The sequence below is a fragment of the Drosophila suzukii genome, chromosome 3, assembly GCF_043229965.1.
Source record: "Drosophila suzukii chromosome 3, CBGP_Dsuzu_IsoJpt1.0, whole genome shotgun sequence".
NCBI classification, from domain to species: domain Eukaryota; kingdom Metazoa; phylum Arthropoda; class Insecta; order Diptera; family Drosophilidae; genus Drosophila; species Drosophila suzukii.
The window spans coordinates 26,468,703-26,481,028 of record NC_092082.1 but is presented as its reverse complement, the minus strand read 5'-3'; the positions used below and the strand labels follow the sequence as shown (position 1 = coordinate 26,481,028).

General features: G+C 38.5%; 1 protein-coding gene across 19 annotated transcripts in view; it reads right to left on the bottom strand.

Annotated features, from left to right (window-relative positions):
- nrm (neuromusculin) overlaps positions 1–12,326 on the bottom strand; it is a 237,903-nt gene that overhangs the window by 92,130 nt on the left and 133,447 nt on the right. The window lies entirely within an intron of this gene.

The window sequence follows — 12,326 nt, the reverse complement described above, 5'->3', positions numbered from 1 at the left end:
GTAAAATTAGAATTATTTGGAGTTATTAGATCGACCCCGCTAGTGATCCTGGAAAGAAATCGGACGACTTTATCATATAGCTGCCATAGAACGATCGGATAAATATGGCATGCAGATTTCTGAGCTTCTTACGCAGCGCAAGTTTGTTTTAGCAATGTGCCATGCCCACAAACCACTAGAATAAAAATTTTAACTGAAATGTATTGTGCTCATCAGTACCTATTGATTAACCCAAAAACAAGTTTTCCACGCCCACTTTAACGCCCACAAACCGCCCACAAACTTCAAAAGGTCGTAAATATGAACGTCGATATCTCGGGAACTATCAAAGATAGAGAATGAGGATCTCAAATTTAGGTTCCGTAGCCTTGAACGCAGCGCAAGTTTGTTACGCGAATATGCTAGATAAAAAATGTTAATTGAAATGTATTGGTCTCGTCAATACCTATCGATTGATCCAAAAAAAAAAAGAATTGGCCACGCCCACTCTAACGCCCAAACGCTTAAATTTGTCTACCGCCGGTAGGTGGCGCATTTCAATCTCGCTTTGCTGCTTGCACATCTCCATTTCCCTTTGGTCCCTTTAGCTGAGTAACGGGTATCTGATAGTGGAGGTACTCGAATATAGCGTTCTTCCTTGCTTTTGATCTCATTCCCTTCTACTTCAAAACTAAGTTTGAGATAAGATAAAAAAATAACTAGTATGTAATATAGCTGCCATAGGAGGGATAGTAAAATTAATCTCAAACAAGAAAAGAAGCTAACTTCGGCAATCCAAAGTTTCTATAACCTTGAAGGCTGTTTTTAGAAAACTAAATTTTAAGATAATGTTCCATTTTCTTTAGCTACCGCATATGTTTCCAAAAAGAAAATAAAACGGTTTTTGTATTATTTTGACATTACTTTTTCGATCCTTTCTATGGCGGCTATTTGATATAGTAGTCCGATTTTTATTAAATTAAATTCGTAACGCCCGATGGCGTCACTATCGCAAGAGAAATTTACTATCGTGTAGTACATTCTCGTAGACGGCTACTGTCGAAATTTCAGCCGAATCGGACTCGTAGTTTTGTTTTGACTGCGTGTGGAATCGGACGTGTCCTCGGATTTTAGAAAAATGGAGAAAGAGCAATATCGGTCTGTGATTCGATTCTTGTTTTGGAAGGGGTAATCGCGCAGCGAAATCAAACAGGGGACTTCACCCGGCGAACCTGCTCCGAAGAAGGCGAAGGTGTGATCTACACCGACTACCTGGAGAAGGGCAAAACGGTCACAGGGCTGTACTATGCCGAATTATTGGGCCGATTCGCTACCGAATTGCAGAAAATACGGCCCCATTTGGCGAAGAAAAAATTCCAAAATTTTCGTTTTTCTTTTGGAGGCTAAGTTCTTATCGGACCACCCTCGTAGAAGAGAATATGATCAAAAATAAGAGAGCCAAAATTATTTTCCTTTTAATTTTCCAATAATTATCCGCTTGTTTCTATAGCAGCTTTATGAAATAGTCGTCCGATTATTTTTAGAAGAAAGAATAATAGGTAATATACTAAAAAGTGGCCTATGCTCCAAAAATCGCGATAAAATTACCCTCGATGAACCGCGATTTCTTAGGAATTTACGTGCACAAGATTATCGGCGGAAATGAATGGTTCTCTTTTTATTGCATTTTAAAGTTGCGTGTTTTGTTTGATAGCCCTAATGCAACTAATTATGATAAACTTATTACTTATTTTCTATCTTCCTGTTGGGGCGGTGCGGCTTGATCGATGAAATAATTGAAGCTCCAAGATCGAATGGTACCCAAAAAACACGGGAGTACTTTTGGGGTTTTTACGCGACGTGCGTAGGTGTTTATTCGTACACTTTGAAACATGAACTGCTTAAGCCTAACTTAACTTAAGCGCTCCAGAGCAGAGCGGAGACTTAGGGGAGAGATGGAGAGGGAGAGCGGACGGCAGTGCGAGCGCGCGAGATGTAGACATCTGGATAGAACTGCCGCTCGACACTGCCTCCTGAAATTAAACGCCCTTTTGGCGTGAACATTCTCCCCCCCCTTGCGAGGACACCCGTAGCAAGAACCTCAGGATAGTAGGCTCAGGAATATGTTGGAAGTATAGATCGGTCGTCCGTATGTAGGAGAGTGTGGTGGGCCTTTCCACACTTGTGGCAGTGATGACCACTGCGGCAGGAGTCCTTTAAATGATTGTGAGCCAAGCAATTGGAACAGTACTTCTGGATATGTACTTCCTGAAGCCGATTCTGGGGGCTTAGCCGTAGAAAGTGGTGGCACTTCCGTAGAGGATGGATCTTTTGGCAGACTCGGCACTGGTAGGATTTAATACCTCGAGTACGTCTGCCATCCAAGGCGGGGTATGGAACCCAATATTCGGATGGAGTATTCTTAGGAGGAACTTTTTGTACGGAAACTTGCGTTGAATAGGACGAAATGATGTGTGGAACTGAGGCGGATACTGGCCTTGGAGGGTCGGATGGAATCGTCGGAGTAGTAGGACCGCTGTTTCGATGCAGCAATGCCGATCTTGGCAAGTGAGACAGTTGTGAGCGCTTGTGCAATCCCGGAATTGATGGCTACTTGCAAAGCAATTGGAGCACAACTGCTTCCTTTGGATATAGGCTAAGCGATCTTCTACCGTCATCTGTAGGAAGCGTGGACATATACGCACGGGGTGGTTCTTCTTCGAACACAGATCGCAGCCTTTGGTTATCGGAACTAACCTTGTGTTGAAGGAATTTATTTTTGGAAATTCTGCTACTTGATTTGTGTCTTTGGACTGGACGTGGTGGAAATTGGCAGATCGGAAGCTACCGACGGCCTCAAGAGTTCGATGGCGCTCCGTCAAATAGGAATCAAGCTCAAGCCACGTAGGAATTTCGGCTTTGTTTTGGATGGATTGCTCCCATAATGAGAGAGTGAGCTTTGGTAGTTTTGTCGAGCACATATAAACCAGGATAGGGTCCCAATTCTCAATATTAACTCCGGAAAATTGTAAGGAAGTTAAGCAACCTTGAAACGTGCGTTGAAGTTCCTTTAAGGCTGCTCCCGACTCCTGTGCTATGGATTGCACATTGAAAAGTGTTTTCAGGTGACTGTTCACCTGCAATCGCTTATTTTCGAAACGCTCAGTTAGGTTATTCCAGGCTGAGCGAAAACCATCATTGGTGAGTGGGGATCTTGAAACTATGGAATGAGCTTCGCCACTTGTTTTTGAATTTAAGTGGAATAATTTTTCAACGGGCGTTAGACTCGGATTGTCTATGTATATTGCCGTGAAAAGGTCCCGGAAAGTCGGCCAGCGAAGATAGTCGCCAGAGAAAACCTCTGTGTCGATAGGAGGGAGCCGACAGCCATAAGACGTGGAATTTTGGGACGGAGTTACTGGAGCTTGAGGTATTTGGGAGGAGCCTTTTTGGATTTCTTCCATCAGCTGCGCGGCAAATATTTCGTAAGTGGAGTACGTTTGGTAATACTTGGACTTTAGTATGGATTTTGTGTCTGCGGCGCTCTCGCCTGCAGATATAATGCTGTCGGAGCATATGTCGTATGCTGCCTTTACCGTTTGCCACAAGGAATTGAGGTGATCGCGACGGATGTTACAGGCGGATAACGTTGGTGTAGGAGCACCTGGAGCGTTCACAGTGGCCTCAAAGTGGATCAGACAGTCAGCTGTGGCCATAAATCGGGTTAAAGCGGATTTTACTGATGTTGCCATGACGTTAAATAATTTAAAATTTTAATTCTGATGTAAGGAAACGGATTGGAATCAAATTGCAATTTAGGAACCAATTAAGATTGTAAATATATACGGTTACACTGTCGGATAGGCAGAGTCAATAAATATAAATATTTATTATATCGGATGGTCGGACTTATGTAAAGAATTACAGACTTTAATATTGTATGTTTGGAAGGAACATTTATTGTGAGCTCTTGACCCACTGTGCACTGGCGAAGGTATCGATATACGTATGTATGTGTGTACATATGTGGATTGCGAGTAGCAGAATAACGTTGCGGGAATGGGAAAGACTTCGCTTATGTTTGTATGTCGGTGCGTTTGTTTGTCACCTGCACAACTAAATTGCAAACGATTTGCTGGAGTAAATTTGTGGATATTGTCACTTTGTTCTTAATATTGGAAATAGTTTAGTCGTATTTGTAGGTCGAGAAAAGTAGTTGGAGTGGACTGTGTTAGAAAGAGTAGTTAGAGTGGACTGTATTAGAATATTTATGTAAATATACACACGCAGCTGGAACACAGGAAAAAATAAAGAGTGCAAATCTTAAGGAAAAATTTTATGACCGGGAATTTTTTACTGCGGCTGAGTTATATTTTACACACGATTGGAATTGACAATATATTTGACAAATATTTTCGTTGAATAGTAGCACTGTACAATTGTGGGCAAAGGAAACTGGAATATTGTCGGGCACAAGTAACGGAATCGAAATACATATATTAAATGCCGTTGCGTCGGATTAATCACTTTTGGATTTAGACAATATATCATTCAGAAAGTTAGTCGAAATAGGGTTCGAAAAACTGGCTGTATGACCGGCAATTATAGTAAGCGGAACTTATCTGGAGTGTTTCAAGCCTGCTGGGACAAAATCAAAGGAAACTCCAGGAGAGGAAAGTCCAAAGATTTCGAAATCCGGATTCGACTGGACCAAAATGTTGGGGCGGTGCGGCTTGATCGATGAAATAATTGAAGCCCCAAGATCGAATGGTAACCAAAAAACACGGGAGTACTTTTGGGGTTTTTACGCGACGTGCGTAGGTGTTTATTCGTACACTTTGAAACATGAACTGCTTAAGCCTAACTTAACTTAAGCGCTCCAGAGCAGAGCGGAGACTTAGGGGAGAGATGGAGAGGGAGAGCGGACGGCAGTGCGAGCGCGCGAGATGTAGACATCTGGATAGAACTGCCGCTCGACACTGCCTCCTGAAATAAAAACGCCCTTTTGGCGTGAACACTTCCAATAATTTGTAATTTTCTATGTTACTAGCCATTCTATGTGAGCATGTATTTTAAACTGTCTATTGTTATGTCGTCTTTTTCCATGTCCGCGATTTCGTTTACTTGCCCAAATCCGTTTAGGGCTCCTCGCGTAACATGCATTGCTTGGTGTCGTAAGGGCCACTTGTTTGTACTGACCATAGTGCATCAACGTCCAAGAATAAAAACCAAGTAGAATTTTCTAGGATTTTAAGGGCTGTGCTATAAAAAGCTAGTATGTTTTTGTTACTCCTTGCCATGGGCGAAGAAGACGTTTGCTTTTCTGCAGCGACACGGAGTTGTTCTGAAGAACAAGGACTGTCCCAACTGCAGTAAGCCCGCAATATTGTGTTTCAATACGAAGGGCCCGAATAGTACACCATTTTGGAGGTGCCGCAGGATGATAAGTAATGATCACCGAAAACGCAAATTAAGAAGAGAGCAATGCTCCTGTAAGGTAATCATTTTTTAATTTTATGGAACTTGTACTTTAAATTCTATTTGTAAAGAATCTGCCCTTAAACGGATATTCTTTAGGCCTAAAACATTGTAGCGTTGGAGATTGTTGATCCCAACAATATCATTCCTTCGACGAGAACTAGGCTGGTCCCAACAGACGGTAGTCGACTGGAGTAGTTTTCTTCGGAAAATTTATGTTAGCTGGACGGAGAAGAACGCAAAGCAGATAATAGGTGAAGTCAGTTTAACCGTCGAAATTGACGAAACAAAAATTGGCCTGCGCAAATATAATTGCGGGCGTGTTGTAAATGGCCAATGGGTTTTCGAAGCAATTTTTAGAGAAACCGAGGACTTTTTTTGGTGGCTGTGGAGGATCGTAGCCAGGGAACGCTTCTTCCGATTATTGAGGCCAACGTCGACAATAGAACCACAATTATATCCGATTGCTGGAAGCCATACCATGGTTTGAAGGATTCAAATTACTCCCACATGACCGTTAATCATTCAGTTCACTTCGTGGACCTGATCGAGAGACTATGGCGTGATCTGAAGGAGAATGTTCCTCACTATGGCCGGAAAACAGAGGATACCTAGCGCGAATTACTCATTTTTCTCAGCAATTGGCAATTGTATAATCCTGAACGCAATGTTAGTATTTACAAAAAGAAGAGAAATGACTCAAATGCATTTTAATCATGCATTAATCATATGCAATTTAATCACTTCTCTTCTTTTTTTAAATACTTACAATTTACTATCTTGAATTTTAGGAATCCACCGATACGGACAACGAAAAGGAATAGACTTAATCTGTAGCACTGAAATTGGTTTGCAATGTGGAGTATGCTTTTATTAGAGAAACCACAAACAATAAAACAATGTACCTTTGTACTGTCCGAGTGATGGGTTTAGTGAGAAAGAAAAGAAAATACCTTTAAGAAGCCAATTTTGATATTTTTTGGCATTATAACCAGCATTTTTTATAATAAATATTTTCTGTCAAATCATTAACCATAAGTTCATAAAGAATTTCAGTAATACTCTAGATTAGGGGACTCACCCCCGAAATTCGTGAAAAAATTATCCTCGGTGGACGTACATGGTTCTCTTGTAATTGAATTTCAAAGTTCCCGGTTGTGCTATAAAAAACAAATGTGCTTTTCTCATGCTTGCAATAAAATCGAGTTGTCTTTAAATTTTATGTAATATTGAAATTTGTATCAAAAATTGTTGTTTATTGATTAATTCTGTTCAACATGACGTGCCAATGCTGCTTTCTAACGTTTGGAGATTTTCTCTGCATGGATGGTAAAGCTGATTTCCGCTTCCTTCAAGACCACGGGATTGTTTTGGACCAGCGGGTCTGTCCAACATGCTGTACCCTATGCAAAATAATGAAGGATGATGGAAAGATAAAGTGGGTCTGCCGGCGAAGGTTGAAAGTTCGAACAAAAAGAAGAAAATAAAGAGGCAGTGTCCATTTAAGGCAAGATTTTCATTCATATATATTCAAATATTATATTATTAAAAAAGTAATTTCTTAGGAAAGTGCCTTCAAAAACAAATTTTTTGAAAATTCTCACGTGCCCTGCAGTGAGGCATGCAAGTTCATTGCGTGGAACTTGAAGGGCTTCACATACTCATTTTTGAAGGATGAATTGGGATGGGCGTCCCAGACCGTGGCTGATTGGGCAACTTTCTCAGGGAAATCTATATAGATTGGTCGGAGAAAAGGGTTAAGAACGCAATCGAAGGCGTTGGTGCGACTATGAAAGTTGATGAGACAAAGATTGGTCGCAGTTAGAATAATTGCGGCCGAATAATCAAGGGTCAGTGGGTGTTCAGTGGCATCGACCGCGAGACGGACGACTTTTGTCGTCCCCGATTGCTGGAGAGCGTTTGACTGTTTGGACGGCTCAGGCTATCAACATCTGAAAGTGAACCACTACATCAATTTTTTTGACCCAGTCACGAAGGCAAACAGCAAAAAAATTGAGCGTCTGTGGCGGGACCTTTAAGAAAACTTTCAGCACTATGGCCGAAAGAGTGGATATTTGGCGCGCTTCGCCTTTTTAAGGAAGCACTACCCGCACACCCTGGGCCTCCATTTCTTCTTTACAGCCGTGGCGGATATTTTCAGGCCGAAGAGCAAGTCATATGATGTACCTCAGGGAAAGAAGTATATGTGCATTGAAATTATTTAAAAAAAAAATAAAATAATTATATTAGGTTTTTGATTAAATTTTTTTTATATTGCTTGAGTACATATTAACAAAAAAATAACAATATATTTTTCGTAAACGTTAAGATTAACTTTAAATTAAATAAAGAACTTTATTTTCATATGAAATAAGTATATGTGCATACTGCAAGAAAATTCGAAACACAAGTTGAACAATTTTTTAACAAATTTAAATATACTTCTTAATAATTTATATGTTTTCCTTTCTTAATAAAAATTTGATTAATCCGATTGGGCATTGAAGTTGTCAAGTTTTGCAGAGTTGTCGGATTTATTTGATCCCATTCCTTGATCAAAGCCTTTCTGAGGTCATTAACTGTGTCGAACTGGCGGCCATTTTTGTAAACTTTATTAGAAAGTATTCCCCAAAGATCTTCTATTGGGCTTAGGTCCGGGCTGATCGCTGGCCATTGCAATAGCGGTATTTTTTTAGCTGCCAGAAAGTCTTTAGTTTTACGAGCTGTGTGGATTGGCGCGTTGTCTTGCTGGAATATCCACTCATCCCCATAAAGGTCTCCAGCAAATTCGATGAGCACAGTTTCCAGTAACTCTATATAAATTTCTGCATTTGTTCTAGTTGGTATAAAACAAAGTGGAGACTTCCCAGCATACCCAAATCCGTCCCAAAACATTAATGATCCTCCACCGTGATTTCGTTTATGGCAGATCTGTCGTGGTTGCCTTTTGTCGCGCCAATACTTTTGACAGGAGTCAGGAACGTCTAAATCAAATTTTTTTTCGTCCGTAAATATTACTTTTTTAAACTAACCCGACCAAAATATGTATTGCTCAGCAAATTGTAGACGAGCGGTTATGTGACGCTTTAATAGCCTTGGTACAGCGTCGCGTGAACCATATGTAACCATTTTGTTATGGTTCAAAATTTGGTTTATACGTCTTTTGGATACGTCAAGACTCAGTTGACCTTTTATCTCCATGCAAGACTTGTTGTCATGAACAGCTAGACGCCGAATTTGCCTCTTGCACCGCTCTTCGATTTCAGTGGGCCTGCCGCTTCGCTTTATTTTTCCATAATTTTCCGGATTTTTAAGGAAGTTACTTATTGTATTCCTGTGCCTATTTAATCTGGCAGCAATATAAGAAATGGTCTGGCCAGATTCAGCCAGTCCTTTGATCATGCCGCGATCTTCCTCTGACAAATGTAAACCACGTGGCATTCTACCGTAAAATCAAACTTAATATTAATTATTTTATTCTACAAGGATTAAAAATCTATTTTACTTACGTTCCGCTGATTAAAAAATATTTTTAGATCACACTTCTTAGCTTACTCGCTATCAATAACACAATAATCTCAATTTGCACATATAATTATTTCCTATTAAAAACACAAGTTTCAGCACATGTTACTAAAAACGGTACAACGAATGATGCCCAAAGAGGACCATTGAATTAGGAGATGTTTATAAAAGATACGAATACAAAACTGCGTACTTACAAAAACTGTACCGTTAACTTTAGAGAAAATAATAGAAAATTAAAAAGTGCACATATACTTATTTCCCTGAGGTATGTTAAATATAAAATCAAAACATCGTATATGATTTCATATTTAACATATGTACATCCTACAATTTTTCATATAGAATACCTCCGATGTCGACTAAGTTGTTAATTAAACACTCTGCAATGTGGACTAGAGGGGGACACCACTATAAAAAAAACGAGCCAGGAACATTACCTCAATGATGGTTCGGAAAAGTGTTCATTGAAATTATTTGAATAAATATAAAGATACAAATTGTTGGAGTGTTATTTAATGCATTTAAAATGGTGGGGGACCGTGGATCGCTCATGGCCGATACAACATTGTGACATAAATCATGTGTCCTTCATAGACCGCACTCCACGTAAAACATTATTATTTGGTAATGCTTTTTCACTAGACAAAAAATAACATTTTTTATTTAATGAAAAAAATGTTACATGATTTCTATAGGAACTCATTTGAAAATTTAATTAATTGTATAACTACTTATTAAAGCATAATTACATCGATTGAAAATTTGAGAAAAGCACCCTGGTTTTTTATAGCAAATCCGGGAACTTTGAATTTCAATTACAAGAGAACCATGTCCGACCGCCAAGTTCAATTTGCACGTAAATTCTTAAGAAATCGCAGTTCATCGAGGGTAATTTTTTCGCGAATTTTTTTCCCTAATCTAGAGTATTACCAGAATTTTATTCACTATTACAAATTAATTACAAGTATAAGAAGGTACTGAACTAGTTGATAACAACTTTCGTAATTGGCTTTGATGACGACTAAGACCCCAAAAAAGCATAAAATAGTTGATCCTCATTGGACCGCGATTTCTCTAGATTTATTTTTAAAAATGTTTATGTTGGTCATCCATGGTCGCTCGAGTTCTTTGGGAATCACGGCCCATCGAGAATATTTTATTCGCGGTTGTGGGGTCTGGCCTGCTATAAAATCAATTACAGATTTTTGTCAAATTTTGTTTTTCGAATTTTTTTTTATTAATTTGACAACGAATGGAAAGCAAAACTACACAAAACACCCCAAAATCCTAGAAATTGCTACTTGGTTGTTATAGCAAAACACGCAACTTAAAAAAGCAATTCAAGAGAACCATGCATTTCCGCCATCGAGGGTAATTTTTTCACGATTTTTGGCACACATGCCCCTCTTCTAGACTATTACTGAATAATGTTAAAATATTAGAAGAAGTAAAAGTTAATATGTCAAAAAACACCGAAGATAAATAATTTTTAGAATTTTAAAACCAAAAACTTTATCGTTTGTCCACTGCTAGTTTACGTTTCTCCACTTTTTAGAACTTAAAAAACTCAAAGCTTTTAATAATTTGCCACTTGTTGGTTAATTTGACCGGAACTAACACCGACAGCGTTTTTAACAACTTAATGCACTTTAACTACAAATTTAGCAGAGGACATATTAAATGATGTCTTCGAAGGGATTTTTAGATATGAGATGTGTCACGTTTTTTTATATTTCGTTATCAATTACACTTTTGATTTGGAAACATTAATCGAAACTTAAACTAATTTTTGTAGGACTATTTAGAAATACTAAATATTTGGCCAGCATTTCAAATTAAATTTAAAAAATTTAACATAAAAGCTTCCGCAAGGGAGCTATTAGCTTTTGTTATATATTTACACTAATGGTAGGTGATTTAATTCCAGAAGACGATAAAGCTTGGCAATTCGTAAAGAACTTGGCCAGTTTAATAGATCAACTAGCTTTATTTCTGTCGATCTAGCCAAGTCCGCCTGTCCGAGTGACCGTCTGTCCGTACGAACGCTATGATCTCGGAAAAATATAGAGAGTTGAGATTGCAGATTTAGGTTCCTTAGTATGGTACGCAGCGCAAGTTTGTACGCGAACATGCCACACCCACAAACCGCCTAAATCTGTGGATTCTACAATTTAAAAGCAAGAAAAAATTAACTAAAAAATATTTTGGTCTAAAAAATACCTATCAATTGACCTGAAAAACTGTTGCCGCGCTCACTAACGCCCACAAACTTCAAAAAATAGTCCACATGAAAACTCATATCCCGGAAACAATCAAAGCTAGATAGTTGGGACTTAAGATTTCGATTCCTTTGCTTTGTACGCAGCGCAAGTTTTATTACCTAATGTGTCACGTACAAAGTTAGTGATAGAAATTCTTTTAGCTGAAATATATAGATCTCGTCAATACATATTGATTGTCATAAACCTAAAATGTTTACCGCCCACATGACCATGTGTTGAAATCGCGTATAGGTGGCGCTGTACAATCTTGTTTCGCTGCTGTACATCTCCATTTCCCTTTTGCTCCTATTAGCTAAGTAACGGGTATCTAAGAGTCGAGACCCACGACTATATCGTTCTTCGTTGTTTTGACTTGTTCACTTAACGTTTAATCAGAAAAACTTTACATTGTTTATTTGTAATGTAAGCCTTACCGAGAAAGTAACACCCTTGTCTTTTGTATAAATCGTATATTTTTCGGACATTATATGTTTAACATTGGCTTGTTATATTGATTCGTACATTACTGTTTATAAAAAAATGGGGGGGAATATCAAAGGGAATAAGAAGAGTTAAAAACAAAGAAAAACTGCTCAGCTAAGTTGTGGGATAACATTGTAAATATTCTACTTTTTTCATATAAAGTATCAATGTATTTATGTCTAAATAGGCTACAAGACTTCAGTCATATTTACCAATTGAATTCTAAGCAAGGAGAAAAGCTATAGTCGAGTGTCTCGACTATATTAAATCTAACACCCGTTACTCTGTTAACCAAATCTATGGGTACTGACAAAATAAATGCATTTCAATAAAAATGAAAGCAGAATTTTGTTGAAATTTGTAGCAATGTTGAAATTAATTTAAATCAGAACAAAAAAATTAAACATTAAAACATTGGGTGGTACAGATTTTTTCGATTTGTGGGCATAGGAAATCGAGGGGCACTGAGCACGTTTACAGACAGACAGACAGAATGAAGAAAATCAACTAGAATAGTGAGCATCAACATACCACCATAATTCCACACTTAATAGGGTCGTAAATGCGCCCTTCTACCTGTTACATACAATTTACAAC